At 42.5% G+C, this 20,797-nt stretch overlaps 1 protein-coding gene across 2 annotated transcripts in view; it reads left to right on the top strand.

Annotated features, from left to right (window-relative positions):
- ERI3 (ERI1 exoribonuclease family member 3) overlaps positions 1-20,797 on the top strand; it is a 249,232-nt gene that overhangs the window by 15,574 nt on the left and 212,861 nt on the right. The window lies entirely within an intron of this gene.

The following is a 20,797-nucleotide window of genomic DNA, read 5'->3' as shown; positions in this document are numbered from 1 at the left end:
TATAATCGACATTCATTCATCCATCTCTCTCTCTCTCCCTCTCCCTCTCCCTCCTTCCCTCTCTCTCTCTCTCTCCTAGAAGAGCAAATGGGGGTGGGGAAGACAAACCTTGCTGAATCCCATTCCATTCCATTCCCTCTTTCCCTCCCATCTCTCTGTCAGGAAAGAGATGGCTCCTACAAGAGCAAATGTGGGTGAGGAAGAGAAATTTCGCTGAATCCCATTCCATTTGCATTGCGGCAGTCTCAATCTGCTTTTGGAATCTCGCTGGCCAGAGCGTCCTTCGCACCTGTCGAACCTGTGCAACAGGCTCGAGCAAGGGCTCTGCATATTTGGCAGGCAGAATCGGACCAGGCAGGGATCGCTTGGAGTGGATGTAGCGAGGAAGTGCCAAGATGGGGGCTCAGCAGCGCTGATCTGGCCAGCCAGCCTTCCCGCCTCCCTGTCCAGTGGCGGAGATGGCTGTCCTCCTTCAGGCAGCCAAGCAGGAGAAAGATGGGCAGCCAAGTGGCGGGGGAGAGGGGGAAGAGAAGGCGGCAGTTGTTGCTGGATGCCCAGGCCCAGCAGAGATGGGGGGGAGGAGGAACGTAATCACGGGTTTCCTCACTCGCTGCAGCCTAATGGACCTGCACAACCTTAAGATGTTGCAGAAAAAAATGCTTTTAGAAGTCTCTGACGATCAGGCAACTCAGCTGGGATTGCCAGAGGCTTTTTTTTTTACTTTTAAAAGCATTTTTTCGGCTGAAGAGGTTGTAGAAAAAATGCTTTTAAAAGAGGAAAAAAAAGCCTCTGATGATTGTGCGACTCACCTGGGCATGGGAGAGGGAGGGGTTTTTACTACTGGTTCTCCAAACCACCCGCTGTCATCGCTACCGGATCACGCGATCCTGTCCGAACCGGGAGCATTTCACCCCTGGCTTTGTCCCAGCCACATGGGATGGATCAGGGGTGTGATCCATATCACGTGCTTCACCCGCCTCCGCCCCTCTGCCTGCTGCTGATGCAAGTACTGCCGTCACCTTACCTGTTTCTTGGAGGGCCAGCTGCGGAGTCCCTGCTGCCAGACAGGGACCTTGCAGTCCCTGGCTGTCCCCCAGGCCCTCTGGCAGCTGCAGCAGGTGAGGCACCTCTTCCCCGGGCCCCTGTCAGCCAGGAAAAGCCAGCCATGCGAGGAGTGGGTGGAAGTGGTGGGGCGGGAGGCAGGACGGGACGGGGCTGAATCCCACCGCTGCGCGGGCCGGATACATTGTGTCAGTGGGCCGTACGTGGCCCGCGGGCCGTAGTTTGAGGACCCCTGTTCTAATGGGACAGTAGTGTCTGAATTACAAAGTAAGGAAGGAGCTCAGATGTCCTTTCATTTTGTGACAGATCCATCCAGTTTTAGAAATCATTCATGGCCATAACTGCGTTATAATTGGAGGGAACAAGAGATAGGAGGCTTATCGTTTTCATTAACTTATTTCCAGTAACTGCAGAAAAATTGAAAGATATTTCTTACTATTTTTGCTGCTAATTTCAGCTCCTCTTTCTCGTTCAGTTTGAAGAGTATCAATAATATTGTACTCTCCATTATTACATTTGGATGAAAAGCTAGATAATTTACTTTGAAGATATGGCTGTCTCTCTGTAGTAGTCATTTTATTGAAAGCAGTTTACCCAAAAGAAAATGAAATTTTACTTTAGTTTTTCAAACTCTTCTGTAGTCCTTGGAATTTTGGAGGAAGTGCTGCTGATTGCTTAAAATTAATTTTACAGAAATAGTTTAATGTTTCTTTCACTTGTTTCTATATGCAAAAACCTGTCAAAGTTATAAATTTATATTACTACAATATTGTTGGATATGGGCTTGGTCTGTATCATTTTGATGCAAACCCTGATACATGTAGAGCTGGTTTACAGCTGGCAGTAAAAATGGAGCATGAATAGAATACAATTACTGTAGTTTTGAAGAGCTATGTCCCCCAAATCCTTTCTGTAGCATGTAACAAGATGTGCTGTTGTAGCTTTGCTATATATTTTGAGGCTAAGAGTGCTCATGAAAGCTGGAAATTATTCATTTAGATTTCTTCAGGAACTGTATCCCTGTCGTTGTCTTATCATGCAATTCTCTATCCAGGACAATCAGCTTATATTTGTATAAAAATGTGTAGAGGCACTAAAAATACTTTATTCTCAATATGTTGCTAAAAATAAGAACTTGTTAAAGTTTTTTTTTCCTTTACTGCTGTCTTTTTTAGTGTGAACCTTGAGAGCACATTTAGAGAAAGCAGCTGATAGGTGAATGACTCAGGGCTAAACTAGCTTGTGATTTAAATGATGTAAGAAATAGAGGGCAAGATTTTAGAGCACTGGATCAAACTCCCTTTGAAGAGCAAAAACACCTGAACTAGCTAGGTTCTGACCCCTAAATGTCCACATAGAGGTTCAGAAACACTTGTCTGTAGGAAAATCAGAATCCTAAAAAGTCCTGATGTCTTTGAGAATAAGAATCAGGAGTTCTACTTAAGAAATATGAGATCAAGGCCAGAGTTTGAATATAAAAATGAAGATTGAATACAGAATTTATGGCATCTCAAATATTTAGTTTAGCATCATGCAGACCAGCAATAGCCATGTTGGGGGGGGAATTCTGGGAACTATCTGTAGGCCTATCTATGTTGGAGAAAATTTAAGTAGATTGAGGTTGAATGTAAATATAATACAATGTATTACAAGAGCCTTGGTGGCGCAGCAGACTAAAGTGCTGTTAAGTAGCACCAGCTGCCTGCAATTACTGCAAGTTCAAATCTCACCAGGCTCAAGGTTGACTCAGCCTTCCATCCTTTCGAGGTAGGTAAAATGAGGACCTGGATTGTGGGGGCAATAAGCTGACTTTGTATAAAAAAGAACACCGCTTGGGGGCGAAAGCCCTACTAACCAGGTATGAAAAGTATGAAGGCTATTGCTTAACGCATTGTAAGCCGCCCTGAGTCTCGGGAGAAGGGCGGCATATAAATCGAACCAATAAATAAATAAATAATAAATAAATAAATGAATGAATGAATGAATGAATGAATGAATGAATGTCTTGCTAGGCCCGTGATGGTGAACCTATGGCATACGTGCCACAGATGGGCATGTGAGCTCAGCTCCGGTGTGCCAGCTGATTTTCGGGCCTTGTGGGCCCACCGGAAGTAGGGAAACAGGCTGTTTCCTGTCTCTGGAGGGCCTCGGGGTGTGGTGGGGAAGGCCCGTTTTTCACTCTCCCCAGCCTCCAGAGCCTTTCTAGGAGCTTGGGGAGGGTGAAATCAGCCTTCCCCATCCCCCCAGAGGCCCTCTGGAGGCTGGAAAGGGCCCATTTGCCATTTGATATACTCCATAGTGCTTGTGAATTGCTGACATTTTCTGTTTTCCTTTGAGGCGGAAGATTGCATTGCACTTTTTATTTATTTATTATGTGCTTGATTGCTTATTTGTATGTGTAGCAGGTAGTGACCATTATTCCCATATTAGTGCATTTTGCTAATACATATGTTTCTAAAAATGTTTCTATGTTGCTTGTATTTATTTATGTATTTATTTATTTTTAGATTCTCACATAATACATTTAACATGTGAGCTCAAAAATCAGACAGTCTTTGATTCTTTCTCTTAGTTAGTTGTTTCAGTTCTTGGGCAGTTTTGATTCATACATCATTGTAAGAGTCTTTCAAAACATGATCTCTTCTTGATAGATACATTTCTTAATTTTCTTAAAAGCCTTACGTTGACGCATTTGATCCTATTTTCTGGAAAACTAGATTCCCTCTACCCCACAAAATATTAAGTTATGCTCAAAAGTGCAGATGGAAATTATCTAGTTAACAGTTTAATTTATTAAAAAAATATCTGCTTCATCAAAAGTGCTACAAGTTTGTAAAAACCTTTCACACTATGACTAATTTTCCTTACAGATTCATTTAAGAGCTTGAAATCTGAAATAATAGAAAATGTTAAGTGAAACAGTAGAAAAATGCATTTTTCCATAGAGATTTTTTTTTTCTTGTGGCAGTGCTAGTTGAATTAATATTTAGTAGTATTATGACTAATTGTTACATAAAACAAGCTTGGGACAGTTTAATAATACTGTGTTTCCCCCAAAATAAGACCCTGTCTTATATTTTTTTGAACCCCGAAATAAACGCTTGGCCTTATTTTCAGGGGAGGTCTTATTATCTTGGGGTGAGTGGAGCAAGATGGGGGTCCTCTTGCTGCCTTACCCGATTTCCACCTCTGTCTCCCTAATCCTAACCCAATGAAATGGTGGGGACTGGCTGCGCATGTGCTTAAATATTTTCAGGGAGGGCTTATTTTTGGGAAGGGCTTTTTTTTTAGCACATGTGCTCAAAAGCCCGATTGGGCTTATTATCCAGGGAGGTCTTCTTTTCGGGGAAACAGGGTAAGAGAATAAAACACACAAAGGTGCTAGCTGATATGCAGGGCTTCGAGAATTTTAGAGTCATATGCTGAGAAGGCATCCAGTAGCCCTGACTCTACTCCGAATTAGGTGATTACAGGTTCATCAAAAGGGAGAATTCTTTTATGCTCAGAAGGTACATAGATTTATCTATGTATTACTACTAGCAGCAGTTGTCTTGATTCAAAAGTACTTCTTTTCTATTGGTAGCTTTGTGTAGTTTGTCTGGTCTTAATCTCTCATTTAGACATTGGAAGCCAGATGTTTAGATTTAGACTAGATTTGGCATTTTTATCCACCTATCGAGTCCTCCCCATGGATTTGAGATAGACAAAAGTTGATGTTTGATAATGTTAAAGGTATCATCTCAGTTTGTAAACGGTTCCAAGTAAAGTTGCCTCTTGCAGTTTACTGATGATGACTTTGTCATTAACAGTGGGTGTTCAAGTGGTGCTCCAGTTGTTTGGGGATTGTACCCAAGGCACTTATTACTTTTGGTACTTACTTTATTTTCTTTTGCCACAATCATTGTGTTTCTATTTGCAGTTCTGTATTTTGTTATCTTCCCCAGTTCAGGGGTGGGTTCTACTTATCTTTACTACCGGTCCGCAACGTGTGTGTGCTTCTACACATGTGCAGATGACCCATGATGACGTCGTAGCAGGTGGGCGGAACCTCCCGCCGGTTTTACTACCGGTTCTATAGAAGCAGACAGAACCGGGAGCAACTCACCACTGCCCCAGTTCTTTAATCATTGCATTTCGATTTGCAGATCTGTATTTTGTTATCTTTCCTAGTTATTTCTTTTCTCTTCTGTTCTCTTCAGGTATTGTCATCTCCTCTATCCAGTCTTGTTTTGGCTTTCTTACCTATAGTTGTTAAGTCTTGGATGTTATGTGGCAGGTTCCTGTCTGCTTGAATTCTAAAGTCCCAGAACATTTTAGCTTCTTCATTTTCTATTACTTTTTCTATTTTGTGGTTCCACCAGTTTTTGCTTGCAGGCAAATCGTATTTTCTTGCAGATCCTCCAATTACAAAGGCCACTTTGAAAGCACCGTAATATTATGTCTCAGATAAACCAGATAGGAAACACAACATGATGAACTAATTCTACTTTATTGTAAGGCTACATTAACAGAATCTTGCAAGTCTGAAGATACAGACTTGCTACCATCTTCTTTAACTGCCTGAACAATTGAGGGCATCCTTCCTAATTTTTTTCCTCAGTTAATCCTATTGGTACTACTGCCTCTCTTGTCTAAATATTTCCTAGGCAATATCTTGTCCCCCAAGGTAATTCACACATGCCATTCCTTTATTATTGTTCATATATGTCTCTTGAAATTCTTGCTGGCAGGCCTTTTGCCTGTGGCTATAGAATTGATTCCAGATACTTCATTATGCCCTGCACACACACACACACACACAGAGGTTTGTTTGCATGTTTTTAGTCTAATGAAAATTATCCATATAATGGCATTTCAGTCAGCCAATATACTGCCAAAATTTTATATAAATTTCCTCAGAGGTATATAATATGCTTATCTACATACTTACTCATAAAGTTATTTCTTTTTGATGTAAAAGAAGAAAAAGAATGAGAAATAGTATGCCATACAAACTAAAGAAATGAGAAGAAAAAGTCATATAGCTAGAACAGTTTTTATCTTTTTTGTATTTCTCCATACAATATTATTTATCCTTGCAACCTTTTTTTGGTTTAACGATATCTAGACACAGTTACATATATTGCCTTTTTTCCTTTTTTCCTTTTTCAGGATCACCAACTGCAACCATGACTTCCTTGGTCTTGGTCTTCTTGATGCACTTATTCTTTCTTCATGTAATTGTTTTGTGATTCAATTCTCATTCATTTTCTCCAAAAGTGTAATTCTTTCATACTTGTCACTCACTTAAATTCAGTCCACATTAGTTCAAGCTGCCACATGAAGTGGTGGTAGCTTCTCTTTCATTAGGCGTCTTCAAGCAGAGACTGGTTGATTATCTGTCAGAGATGGTCTAGTGGTTCTTGTACTAAGAGAGGGTTGGATTAGATGATTTCTAAAGTCCCTGTGATTCCTTTCTGGTTTTATCATATATACATCTTAAGTATCCTAACCCTAGCACATTCACATTATTTTTATGATTCCCAGGACATATTCAACGCCATAGATACTGACTTCTGCTACTTATCATGGCTTTAATTAATTGAGTCCTTTATGAATTAAAATGGATATATGTACTTTTTTTTCTTTAGATAACTAGGACAAATATATGTTTGTACTGCAATAGTATTCTGAAATTCTGAATACATTTTCAGTACACCTGAATAATGTGATGGCTTGAGTATTTCAAGACAGATGTTTGTTGGTATAGTTGACCATATTTCACCATGCTACTGCAGCAGTGATTTTTTTTTTTTTTGCTTTTTTCTATAACCAGACTGGTCAATTTTGCAGAATATTTGAAGTTGGATTTGAGAATGGGTAGATGGCTGCTAAAACATGTTGTCCATTACCGATGGAGGCCAGTGAAGGACCACCGAATTCAGCCAGTTCTCATTAAAATAATAATTAAAACTCACTATGCCAGTACTGTTTACAAGCTGTCCCTTCTTTTAATTGCCTTGGAAATAAGATTTGGGTGTGGGGAATAGAACTGAAGCATTCCACAATTTCTGATTCTTCTATTTCCTCCCCCCTACCAACTTGGAGGCATCAACTCTCATCTGTCAAAGTGTAAATCAGCAATTAAAACACAAACAGCGAAATGCCAAAGATGACCTGGAGCACAAAGCGACTGACAAACAAGTCCGGACAAATCGGCGGATAATTTATAAGCATTGCCCTAAAATCTAATTATTTGGCAATTCGAATTTGCAGCCAGCCAGGGCTGTGCAATAAATTTAACTCGCCATAAATTATTTAGGAGCAGCCTGTGGTGTAAATCAAAAACACAAGTGTTTGTTTAAGAAACAAGCTCCTTGTGCATAAAATGACTCTTTTTTTGTGTTTCACAAAGAGGAGACAAAAACTGTTAGATGTGATACCTTAAATTCTTCTGTTGAAGGTGTAAAAAGTAGATTACATTGTCCTTTTTCTTTTTAAGAACATACCACTTTCAATAGAATTCTGCTTTATAGTGAATTGGGAACATTTCTCTTCAATTTTCTGGTATTTTTTTATTCTATAACTATGTCTGTATGTGCTTGTATGTGTGGAGGATGGATACACATGCACACACATGCCCTTATTTTGCTGGTAAGGGGGAGAATAAATATTCTCAGTCCCTTTTTTTCCTTACTCAAGTGGGGTATTGTTATCCATCGCCTCTTATTCAAATAGACATTTGAAATTTGGAATGTTTTTATTTTCTGAAATCTAATATTATAGACAATGCTGTAAACAAAGTGTTCCTCTGTGAATATTGGTATAATTTTTTTCTATTTCCAAATGGAGATTTCTCCCAAAGTGGTTCACATATTGAAGGTTGTAGTTTTTTCTTTCCGTAAGAAACTCTTAGCCTCAATTTGGCTCCCTTCATTCATGTTTCCACTTTTCCTCATTACTGTGAAATCACTTCAGGAACTCTCCTTCCCTAAATAGTTAACTAACAGTAAATCCAAGAAACACAACCCTTAAACAAAGGCAACAACTTTTTTCTTTCTTTCTTGAAGATGTTTCAGTTCTCATCCAAAAAGCATCCTCAGTTCTGACTGAATGCTGGGGAATGGAAGGATTTATATTCCTATTAACTATGACCTGGATGATTGAGAATCTCCATAGACAGCAATCCTTAACACATTCTGCGCCCCAGGCCTAGGTACACAGCCACGTTTTTAAAGCCTTACAAAAGGACAACAGGATGGGGTTATGCTAATCTCTGAGGGGAGAATATTGCACAAAGCAGGGGCTGCAGCAGAGATGGACCCTTCTTCTAGTTTCTGCTGTTTGACACTCTTTGATGGGATCTGCAGCATGCCCAGTCTCTTGAATCAAATTGGATGGGGTAGAGACACTTGGAAAAAGACAGTCCTCAGATAATCAGATCCCAAACTATGAAGGGCTTTAAAGGTGACAACCAGCACTTTGAATTTCCCCTCAGAACCACACTGATAGTCAATGCAGCTCATGTAGTAATGGTGTTCAGAAGTGGTATTCAGCCAGTTCACACTGGTTCGTGCGTACTGTTGGTGAAAATTTGGCCAAGGTTGTCAAACGGGTAGCGATGGCCACCGGCTGGCACGCCCCCGAACCGGTCGCCACTCGTTTGCCCTGCCCGCAATGTTTGTCGCCGCCATGTTCTTCGCTCACGTGCATCCCATTACCTTGCAAGTCCAATGGGATGTGCATGTGCGAAGAACATGGCAACGGCAGTAGCTTTTTCTGCAACCTCCGGTACTTTTTGGCGGCCTGTGGTGGCTGGGAGGCTTCTTTGCCAGCTGCTTTCCAGCAGCGGCAGCTGGCTGGGGGCCGCTGAAAACTCCGGTCAGCTTGCCTTCCGGACTCTGGACCAGCCGCCACGGAAGGTAAGCAACCCGAACAAAGAGGCAGTGTTGGGGGAAAAAGCGGGGCTAGGGCTGGGGCTACTAAAGGAGGGGAAACGGGGGCGACTGGCAAAGGGAGGGCGGGAGTAGATAGGTGGAAATTCCCAAAATTTTCCTACCTTTTTCTGTGGGCGTGGCTAGGTGTGTGTGTGGGGGGGTCATGTGACTGAGTAGGCGGGGGTGTGAGTGATGTCAAGTTGCCCATGCTCACTCAGTCACATGGGACCACCCCCACCTAGCCACGCCCATCGAACCGGTAGCGAAAATTTTTGAAACCCATCACTGGTGGTGTTACATATGCCATATATTAGACACCATTTACCACCCGCTCAACTGCATTCTGTACCACTGAGTTTCCAAATGCTCTTCAACACCAGCAGAGACAATTTTAATTGTTTTTTTTAAAAAAAGTTAGTTATAGCAGTGCATACTGGTGATAGACACCACTAAATCTGTTTCTAGAAACTTAGAGAAGGTTCTTTATTTTCTATCAACTTCTTCTATTCTTTTGTAGTGAACTTACTTTACTTTGTTTAAAGGAAAGAAAAAGTACCCTAACAATGTAACAGCATATTAGTATAGAGCAGGGGTGGGCAACTGTGGCCGTTTTACAACCTGTGGACTTCAACTCCCAGAATTCCTGAGACAGCCAAGCTGGCTCAGGAATTCTGGGAGTTGAAGTCCACAGGTTATAAAAGGGCCACAGTTGCCCACCCCTGGTATAGAGGGTAATTCTGTGCAAAATAAAATGTGCTGAATTTATTTTTTAGGATATAGTGTTGAAAAGTACATGGAATTCCTTAAATCAAGGATTGCAGAAGGATGACTTGCTAAATTAATCCAAGAAAATATATTATTCACACTTGATGGTGTGGGCAGAAAACATATTAATATTTTTCTGATGGATTATCTGACAAAAGCATGAAATGAACTACTGTATACCTGAAGGGCAAATTTTAAAAAATGGTTAAAAAAACCATTTGGGTTGATGGAAAAACAAACATATTTTGGCTTGTCTGGGAAAAATGTAATGGTTTCACTGGCCCCTTTCACCTCTTCACGTCTATGATTTTAATTTTTAAATTGTCTCAAATTCTTTTTTTGCTGTGTTTGCATCAAATGCTTTTAACTAGAATTTTAACAACACCCTCCTCATGAGTATTTTCACTCATCAGAATGTTTATATGTGGACATTCAGGCTCTCTCCCTTATTAGAATGTCCTCTCTTCCATCCATTTCTTGAATTTGATTGACAGTATAAATTCATTGTAGTACTTTAAAATGGGTAGATTGTCAGTTTGTATCCATGTGCTCCAAAATTCAGCTTGTTTGGCTGTGTATGTAAGTGCTTAGCATTTTATAATAGCTTCTAATGAAATTGTAGGTCTGTAATAACATTTGGAATATCTAAAACAAACCATATGCTTGTAAAAAAGTGGGAACACATTGGCTTTAAGCCATAAATTCTGGGTAATGGAACGCTTTTTTCCTCTTTATGTTTGATAGATATTTTTGTTTCTGCAGGAATGTCAGCTCCTAATTTCATGATGTATCATGGGTTTTAGAAAATTGAATTTAATAAAGGCATAAGATGAATGGCAGCTTTAAAGGTCCCAACACTTGTCTTTATTAGCTGGATGGACGGCGGGCTTTCCAAATGCTCCTGCTCTCCAAATGGAAGCTTAAATGGAAAATACCACAGAGTGTAGGTTACATTTCATTGCAAGGCTAGTTAACATTGTTAGTGAGCAATGATTCTGATTTCATAGGGCTTGTATCTGTTGGAAACATTGCTGGAGCTGGAAGAAAAAGAATTGTCTTCCATTCCCTCCCCATGGGAGTCCTGGGACATCAACCTTTTGGAAAGGCTTTTTCTTCTCATTTTGAAAAACTGAACAGGAAAGCCAAGAAATAATGAGGGTGATAGAAAATAAAGCAGTTGATCTTTTCCCCCAAGATACTGGATTTCTTAGAACAGAGGCCTTTTTTAGTCCTGTAGCTTTCATAATTTGGGCAGTCATAAAATGCTCAGAATTTCTCATTTCACTACTTTGTTTTACAGTATCTACTGATTTATTCTAGCCCTATTGAGAGTGTTTGCATGTTTCATTCTTTGTCTTCTTTCATGTATGGATTCATTTGTTTTCCTAATGCAAAGCTGCTTGGCAAGTATGATACAGAGTTGATGTGGTAAGGAGGAGAAAGAGTTGAAAGTATGCTGGTAATAGGCATAGTTTAAAGAGAAACTTCAAAACTGGTAAATCTTTTGCATAATCTGATGTATATTATATGAGAACTGATTGCACACGATGGATTTATAGCAAGAGTGTTAAAGGCTATGTCATAGAGAATTTTCCCCCTTGTGGAAAGTTTCTTGAGTTATATCACATGTTCCATTCAGATGCTACTAAATGTCATCGTAGAGGGACAAAATATTTTTTGATCTCAATATCATGAATAATATTTCATAGCAAAGCTGTCAATAAAAAGAGGCTTTCAGTTGGGATCCCAAATCGGGACTAAGCAATAAATCTGTGTTCCCTGATTTTCCATTTTACTAACCTGCTAGGCTCGAATTGGCCTGAATTCTCTTATATACGCAACATGATGCAGCTAGATAATAAGAATACATGTATTGCCAACTAGAATGAAGCCATATTAAACAGTTTTTTTGCCTTATCTCATTGGAGAATGCAGTTCTCTCTTATCTAAACCTCCCTGTAGCAGTTTAAATCTATTGTTTTGTTTTCCTGTATTTCCCATGTTTTAGTGGATTCTCTGATCCATGCTTTGTGACCTTTCAAAGTAACCAGTTGTTGGCTATTGACATAACTGGTATCTTGGCCTTGTGAAATTTAGGTCTTGCCTTCTCATTCATATAATTAGTGCTAAATGCTTGAATGGCTACTTTTTCTGTAAATTAGTGGTAATGCTGATAATTATATGATGTAATGCTCCACTTAATGTCTACAGTTTTAATTTTGATAAGCGATATGTTAATTGTGTGTATTGACCTAAAAGTATTTAGAAGTGAACAATTCAAAAACTGCAGCTAATTTTTTAAAAGATAGTAAAATTAACAGGAACTACTTGATATGATCATATTATGTCAGTGTCTTGTGATCTGGATTGGCTTGCTTTTGAATTCAGTCGGTCCATCCATCCATCCAATCCCATTATATAGCCTTATGGGACATACAGTGTAATGCAAAGAGGAAGAAAAGAGTAAGCAGTAATTAGTAAAAAAATTAATAGTAAAAGGTAAGAGAAAAGACAAAGGAAACACTTTCATACTTTTCTCTCTTTCCAAACCACTTTCCTTTCATTATAACAGGCTTGTGAAACTGGCGACCTGTAGGATGGATACGTCGTGCACAGGCCACACCCACCCTGGCTCTGGAAAGGCAAAAAACATCACGATACGTCACAGTCCAGCCTGTGATGCGATTGAGTTTGACACCCATTAATTTATATTTTGTTTTAAAACTTTTCAGTACTCCTGTTTTCTGCCTTTTCTTTTCTCTTGATGAGTCCATTCATTTTTATACAGGTAGTCCTCAACTTACAACAGTTCATTTAATGACCATTTGAAGTTACGATAACACTGAAAAAATGACTTATGACTGTTTTTCACACGTATGGCCGTTGCAGCATCCCATGTTCATGTGATCAAATTTCAGACACTTAGCAACTGACTCATATCTCAGTATTCTGGGATCATGTGATAATGTTTTGTGACCTTCTACAGCAGCAAAATCAATGGGGAAGCCCAATTCATTTTACAACCATGTTACTAACTTAACAACTGGAGTGATTTACTTTACAACTGTGGCAAGAAAGATCATTAAATGGAGCAAAGGTAACTTAAAAACTGTCTTGCATAGCAACGGAAATTTTGGGCTCAACTGTGGTCGTAAATTGAAGATAACCTGTATATATTTTTTTATTCAGTCATCATTCATTCTATCTATATGATAGCATAGAGCCATGATGGCGAACCTATGGCATGTATGCTGGAAGTGGCACACAGAGCCATTTTTCTGGGCACACGGAGCCGTCGCCCATTGCTCTTCGGGGTTCTGGTGTGCTGGCCAGCTCGTTTTCATGCACACGGGCGTGCCGGAAACCAGAAGAGCAGCCGCCGATTGTGCATGTGTGCTCCAGGAAGATGATCTTCCTGTTCTCCATTGTGGGTGGAGCGAGCAGCCAGGCATGGGTTGTACTCGTCTGTTCAGATTGATGGACTGAGTCTGTCATAGTTGTTAAGTCCTGCCCCTGTTTCTAGGAGCTTCCAGCTTTTGACTCAGTCCGTCTGGACAGAGTCAAAGGACAGAGTCAAAGGACAGAGACTGGACAGACGTGTGGGACTGTTCTCTGGCTTTATCACTTTGACATTTGGTTTTTTCTCGGCTTGAACTTGGACTTGAACTTTGGATTTGACTTGGATGTTAGACTTTGGACTTGTTTGCCTTCTTTGTAAGTGGATTGGGTTCCCTTTTTTTGTCTCCATAGCTAGCTTCAGCTGGCTTCTCTCATTGATCCCAGCTTCCGCATTTCTTTTTCCATCTGAATCCTCCGTTGATCAGACGACGATCCGGAGTCTGTGGAGCTTCGCACTCCCGAGAGGAGCTGGGACGGGGCTGAGTGGAGCTGCGCGCTCCCACCAGCTGGTGATGTTTGTGAGGAGTTTCGTGCTCCCCTTTGAGCAGCCGGCAATCCTTCGGTGCCTTTTAAACGGACTGAGGTTTTTCTGCAGCGACGGTGTTTGAAGTTCCGGGTTTTTTTTCTGTCTGGGCTTGGCGACAAGCGTGCTTTCATTACCAGCTGATTGCCAGGGGGTTTTGAAGCTTCGCACTCCAGCCCTTCATTGTGGGCGGCAGGCGGACATTGAGTGGAGCTTCGTGATCCCGAGAGTGACATCGAGTTGCCAGCTGCCATTTTGATTTGTCTGCGCAATTCTTGCAGGGTGACAATCTGACTTGCTCTGGCCCGTTAATGAGTTGTGCCTTGGCATAGAGGCTTTCTTGGACGCTGCCTTAAGGGGCTTTGTGCTCCATTGGGTTTTTCCAGCTGGGACAATTGGCATTCATGTGGAGCTTCGTGCTCCCAGCACAGTTGACAGGCATGCCCGCCATTTTGTTACCCGCCATTTGCTTGCCACCTGTTTTTGTCCCTCACACCAGCCCTCGGTCTTTTGTCTGCTGGCCTCCAGACCTAGGTCTGTGCCTGTGTGAGGGGACTCTTTGTGTTCTCCTGGAGATCTCCCATGTTGAGAATATCCCACGGACTGGCTGATTGGCTCTCTGCCATAATTCCTTCAAGTACTGACTGTGGACGCTACTATGGCTGCTTTGCTGCCTAATGCTTCTGTCCCCGAGGATCTGGATGAAGGACTAAGTCCTGAGGAGCATCGGTCGGACCAGGTCTTGCAGCGAGCTCATCAAGGAGTGGCATGGGCGATTCGGTCAGCAACCACTCCTTCCTTCTTCAACTGAGCGACTTTATTGTGGTTGCGTCAGTTGCAAGAGGAGCTTTCACCTGATGACATGAGAGTAAAACTGGATTTGAACAAGATTATTGCGGTGGTCCAATTCTCTGCGGACGCTACTCTCAACACTGCCCGCTTTGCCTCCAAGTCCCTTGTCTCCTCTGTTATGGCACGCCGTTTGGTCTGGCTCCGTCATTGGCAAGCAGATGCTAGGCATAAGTGGCGTTTAGCATCTGTACCCTTTACGGGAGCTAAATTGTTTAAGGATTCATTGGAGTCTTTCCTTATTGAGACCAAGGATAAGTGGGAGGTCTTACCTACTGCTCGGCGTAGGGGGGAATCCTATTTTCTCCCATATTCCTATTGTCCCCAGTCTCAAGGAATGGATGGCGGGGGTGGTTCATCTTGTTTTACTGGGACTTTTTCTCCCAGGCAGCGGGGACCCCAGGACAGGTCTTCCAGAGGTAGATCCTTTTTAAACAAGTGGTCCTTTCGTGGGGGAGGAGGTCATTTGCTCCGACGCCATCGCTAACTGCATTTCTAGTCCTCCCATTGGTGGCAGATTGGCCCTCTTCGCTGACCTTTGGGAGAGAACTACATCTGATAGATGGGTCCAGGCTACTATAAGATCAGGATTGGCCATAGAATTCCTCTCCCCTCCCCCGATGTTTTTTGTACTCTGTCCGCTTTCTCATAACAGTGAAAGGTGAGTCCTTATGCATTTGACTTTACAGCATCTTCTATCGATTAAGGCGCCTGTGGATCAAGTGGGGCACGGTTTTTATTCCCGTGTCTTCCTTGTCCCAAAGTCATCGGGGGGGTGGGGGGGTGGAGACCTATTCTGGACCTTAAACATCTGAACCATTATGTGGTGTTTTGCCGGTTCAAAATGCAGTCTTTGCGGTCCATCTTAGACGTTTAGACTGGCCACGGAGGCCATGGTTTGCGGAGCTCACTTCATTGTCTGTGGCCCCACCCTGGTGGATTCCCCAGGACATTGCCTCTCTCAGCCAGGAGGCAGTGGTCCACCAGGACCCTCAGTGGCTCCAACTGACCGCCTGGCGCTTGAGCGGTGCACCCTGAGTAGGGATAACATCCCCTCCGAGGTAATCTGAATCATCCAAGCGTCATAGAGGCCTTCCACGGACTGCATTTATTCGGCCACTTGGTGGGCTTTTTGTGATTGGTGTGACCATAAAGGGGTTTCGGCCCTTCAAGCCTCAATTGTCCATGTCCTTGTTTTTCTCTAGAACGGGCTCGACAACAGCCTTTCGCCCAATACGCTTCAGAAGCAAGTGGCGGCTATCTTCACAGTCCTGACTTGTGGGTCCCTTACTTCCTTGTCTCAACACCCTCTTATACATAAATTCCTGCGGGGAGCCACAAACTTGTGTCCCTGCTGTGGTGCACAGGTACCCTACCTGGGACCTGTTGATTGTTCTGAACTCCTGACAGGTGCCCCATATGAGCCTTTACGGACGGCTAGCCTCCGACTTCTATCATGTAAGGTCACCTTTTTGGTGGTTATCACCTCTGCAAGGCGAATCTCAGAGATTGCCGCACTCTCTATGCGCAGTGACCTCTGCGTGTTCCACCCGGATCGCGTGGTTCTGTGCCTGGACCCTACCTTTCTCCCTAAGATCAATACACCTTTTCACTGTATGCAGGAACTCATCCTTCCTGACTTCTGCCCTCGCCTGGCACACCCCCTAGAACGGCAGTGGCATACGTTGGACGTCTGGAGGGCTCTCCGGGTATACCTTAAGAGAACTGCTGACTTCCGCAGGATGGAATCTTTGTTTGTGTCATTTCTCCAAGTCTTTTTAGGTGCCAGGGTGACTTCCTCAACCATCGGATGGTGGATATTACAGACGATCGCTAAGGCGTATGAGCTGCGTTCCTTACCCAGGCCTACTAACCTGATGGCACATTCTACCCGCACTGCGGGTACATTGGCAGCTTGGGCCACGCAAGCGTCTTTGCTGGAGATCTGCAGGGCGGCAACTTGGACTTCCTCTTCCCCCTTTATTCAGCACTACAAGTTGGACAAGTTCGCCTCAGCGGAGGCTGCATTTGGACGCAGAGTGCTGCAAAGGATTCATACTGGGGGGGAGTCTTCGGACCAGACTGGTCCCGCCCCTACCTAGGGACAGTGAACTTGCGTATGTCCCATGCCTGGCTGCTGGCTCCACCCACAATGGAGAAGGGGCATTGGTCCTACCTGAGACGCAGCTTCTCATTGGGTGGAGACAGCAGCCAGTCCCACCCTCTGTCAGTCTGGTCTTCTTTACTAATTCTTTTTTCCCCACACATCGAGACTGTTTCTGTCTTCGCCAAAAGCTGGAAGCCCCTAGCAACAGGGGTGGGACTTAACAACTATGACAGACTTAGTCCATCAATCTGAACAGACGAGTACAACCCATGCCTGGCTACTGTCTCTACCCAACGAGAAGGTGCATCTCAGATAGGACCAACGCCCCTTTCCAGAGTGTGCATGTGCACCGGCCAGCTGGCCTGGTTTCTGGTGCGCATGCACATGCAAAGACCAGCAATAGGCATGTGTGCCAAAAGACTTGGAGAGAGTATCCCGACGGTCGCTTCCTAAGGGAACAGAGCGAGGTAATGCGGGGTTTCCCTCTCTCCCTGCCTGTGCAGGGTTCTTGCGGAGCCCCAGGCAGTCCGGAGCACCAGTGGACCAGCAGCCGGTGAGGGCGGGTTGGTGGTGGTGGGCTGCCTGCGCAGATGACCCCGTGGCCTGGGTTCCTCCCCACTGGGAGCTGCTATTCCCCGGCTGGCGGCAGCGTTCTTGGCCCCGCCACCTTGGCAGCGCCATGTGCTGGCTGGGGAAGCTCCAAACATGCGGCCTTGCCTGGGCTCCTCCCCGCTGGGAGCCACAGGCCAAGCGTAGATGACCCCGTGGCCGCCATCAAAGCGGGGCCGAGACACTCCTCTTGGCTCGCTCCACCAGCCGGAGTGCTGTGGACGCCCGCTCCGCTCCCCCCACGCTCCCACCGCCTCCTGCGGATGTGAGCGATCCCCAATAGCAACCAGCTGCCTCAGGCGCACAGGGCAGCATTTGGGTGGCTGGCTGTCCCACCCGCTGCTCCTTCCCCAGCATTGGCTTGGCTGGTCGTGCAGCAGTGGGCGTGGTGGGGGTTGGGTGACAGGTCCAACTGCAGGCAGCGCGGCACCCCACCCGACCCCCGCCGCTGCGCCACCAGCCGATCTGATCCAGGCTCTCCAGCCGCCACAGTGGGAGGCATTGACGGCCACATCCTTTTGAACCTTGAGCCAGTTTTCTGAGGAATTAGCAATTCCTCCCTGGTTTGTGTTGAGTGCAGATTTGCTGACCATCTCTTTATTTTTATTTATTTTATTTTTATTTTATTTTATTCAATTTCTATACCGCCCTACTCCCGAAGGACTCAGGGCGGTGCACAGCCAAACAATAAAACACATCCATACAAAATTTAAAAGTAGAATAAAATCAAATTAAATAATTTTGGCTCTGACAAATTTAAAACCCCGAACTATTTAAAACCAATTTTAAAATTGAATGTATAAAATACTAAAAGATATTTAAAAATTAAAAATCTTTTATGAAAGAGGGAGAAAATTAGGCCAGGCCCGCTTGGTGAAATAAAAAGGTCTTTAAAGCGCGGTGGAAGGTGCGCAGATCCGGGATCCTCCATATCTCTGGGGGGAGCTCGTTCCAGATAGTAGGTGCCCCCACAGAGAAGGCTCTCCCCCTGGGGGCCGCCAGTCGACATTGTTTGGCCGACGGCACCCGGAGGAGCCCCTCTCTATGGGAGCGTACCGGCCAGTGGGAGGCTATTGGTGGTAGTAGGCGGTCCCGCAAGTACCCAGGTCCTAAGCCATGGAGCGCTTTAAAGGTGGTAACCAAAACCTTGAAGCGCACCCTTATTCCCTTGTCTGAGTCATTTATAAAAGTGTTGAAGAGCTCTGGGCTCAGGACAAAACTGATGTATCCCACTTCATGCCTCACTGTATATAGCCCTAGATACCTTAAGCTTTATGATTTAGGTATGGTTGTTCAACCTACTGTGAATCTCTCTGATAGTGGGACCATCCATCCCACATAGTTCCAATGGTCAACCCACAGCTAAAGGAATGTACCACAGTAAGTTGTATGTGGTTTGTTTATAGTTTAGTCTGTAGTTCATAGTGGGAATTCAGCCATTATAATTTAGTTTTATATGAACCTGGCTATAGGCAACAAACTATGCTTTTAAAAAGGATGGTGTCTGAACATATATGTTATATAGTAGTGGTCTACAGTGTAGACCATTATATAGACAGAACCCGAAACATTAATCCATTCCTTTCTGCTGTAGGATTTGGATTCTTAAAATGCAAATGTTGCTTGGCAGAGGAGTTTCTTTTTTAAAGCTTATTTTTTTTCTCCTCTTCCAGATGTTTTCAGGCAGTTTTGTTGTTGTTTTTAAACTAATTCTATTCATGTTTTAAAAATTTATGAAAGCACTAATAAAAATGTCAAAGTGGTAAAAATGTTAGCTTTTGCTCTGCTTTGATTAAATTTTGCAAACTGTTTTTGAATATTAAAAAGCAATTTTTTTTATTCTCTCTTCCCTCCACAAGTGATTTGAGAGGCCGGATGCTTGGCTATCACTCAATAAGCTCATTTGCACTCTAGAGCCCCAGCATCATGTTTCTCTATTAAATAACACAGACAAATTATCCTTTAAAGACACCAAGCAAATTGTCACTCCTCTTACATTAAACTCGGGAGGGGGTGGAGTGGGGAGAAAGAGACAAAGGATTTTATTGTTTTTATTCCTTGGGTGGTTTTTCCACTCTACTTTCATGTGTATATTTTAATAATGGCCAGACCTATCATAACTGGATTTGTTTAAACTTCTTATTAACAAGCCCATATAATTTTTAAAAATGTTTTTGATGATTCAACTACTTGAATTTTTGATATTTCTCTTTTTCTGTGTCAGGGTAACTTTGTCCCCAAAATAGTTACCAGTATGTTCAAAGTAATGTATGGAAAGAATGGTAGGAAGAACCTTACACTCAAGTTTATTCTGAGTTTCTCTTCAAGAGTTGCAGAATGAACATGATATCAGCATATTTTAAGTTTTAAATATGTGCGTATGTCTCTCTTCGTCTTTCTTAGTACAATGTTTTTGAAATTGTGATATGAGGATCCCTGTGGTCTCCAAGACCCTTTCAGATGTCCACAAAATCAAAATTATTTTTCACCCTGTGTTGAAAAATAAAAGTATTAAAATCCCATGGAAGAATTCTGAAAAACAGAGTGGCAATGAATGTGTCAGTTTTAATTTACAATAAGGTAATCATTGCTTACCAATTGCCTCATTTAGTGATCTTTTGAAGTTTTGATGGTGTAAAAAAAAAGTCACACTTATCCTTACTTTTGCAATCTTTGCAATGTCCTGTGGTGACATAATTGAAATTTGCATGCTTCATAATTATCTTGCAACAAGAGAGTTAATAGAGAAGTAAAATCATAAGTTGTGATCACAAGATGTTTCACTTAGCGACCATGACCTTTACTTAAGGATCGAAGGGCATTAAGGTCGTAAATCTCTCGTGATAGTATGATTTTCCGCTTAGCAACCAAACTATCGATTCAAATTGTGGTTTTTAAGTGAGGACTACTTGTATGGTGCATATTGATAAATATCATCCATGCAAGCAAAAGCTTGTTTTGAGGTCTTCCATAATTTTTAAAAGTGGGAAGGGATCCTGAGACAGAAACATTTGTATTAGATTGTAAGACCTGGGCCTCTCAGATGTTTACAGCTTTATGTAATGGATGATGCTAGATCAATTAATAATTACAGTAAGTTTATTTGCTATAGTTAAGAAAAAATTAATTTGTATGCTTAATTTTTCTTTTGATATCTGCATATACTGAAGCAATATTTTGGTACCTTTACAAACCAGAGCTCTAATGAATGTTATGGCAGAAATACATACTTTGGACTGGTGGGTGATTTTGATACCTTCTTAAATTTGTTCATTTTAGAATTGACACTTGTCCATCTTCGTAGGATGAATATTGAGTGAGATTGTATGAGAGTTTTTTTTTCTTCCTCTCTAGGTTTCTCCAGTCTTATATATCTTCTGCTGGTAAATTAATGTAGTTGAATACAGTATGAGATTCATGCTGAGACTATAGGAAGGCAATTTAACTTATATGTAGTGTCACTATTACTGTATAGCTTTCCAACTGCAGTCTCCAATTCTACTGAATGTATCATATGAGGTTTTTTTTAAAGAAGTACTAAAATATTTTATGGTATGAAGAAGGCAA

The sequence above is a fragment of the Pantherophis guttatus genome, chromosome 3, assembly GCF_059756535.1.
Source record: "Pantherophis guttatus breed Tessera chromosome 3, ASM5975653v1, whole genome shotgun sequence".
Taxonomy (NCBI): domain Eukaryota; kingdom Metazoa; phylum Chordata; class Lepidosauria; order Squamata; family Colubridae; genus Pantherophis; species Pantherophis guttatus.
Note: the sequence above shows the minus strand (reverse complement) of the source record. Positions and strands in the feature narration are given on the sequence as shown.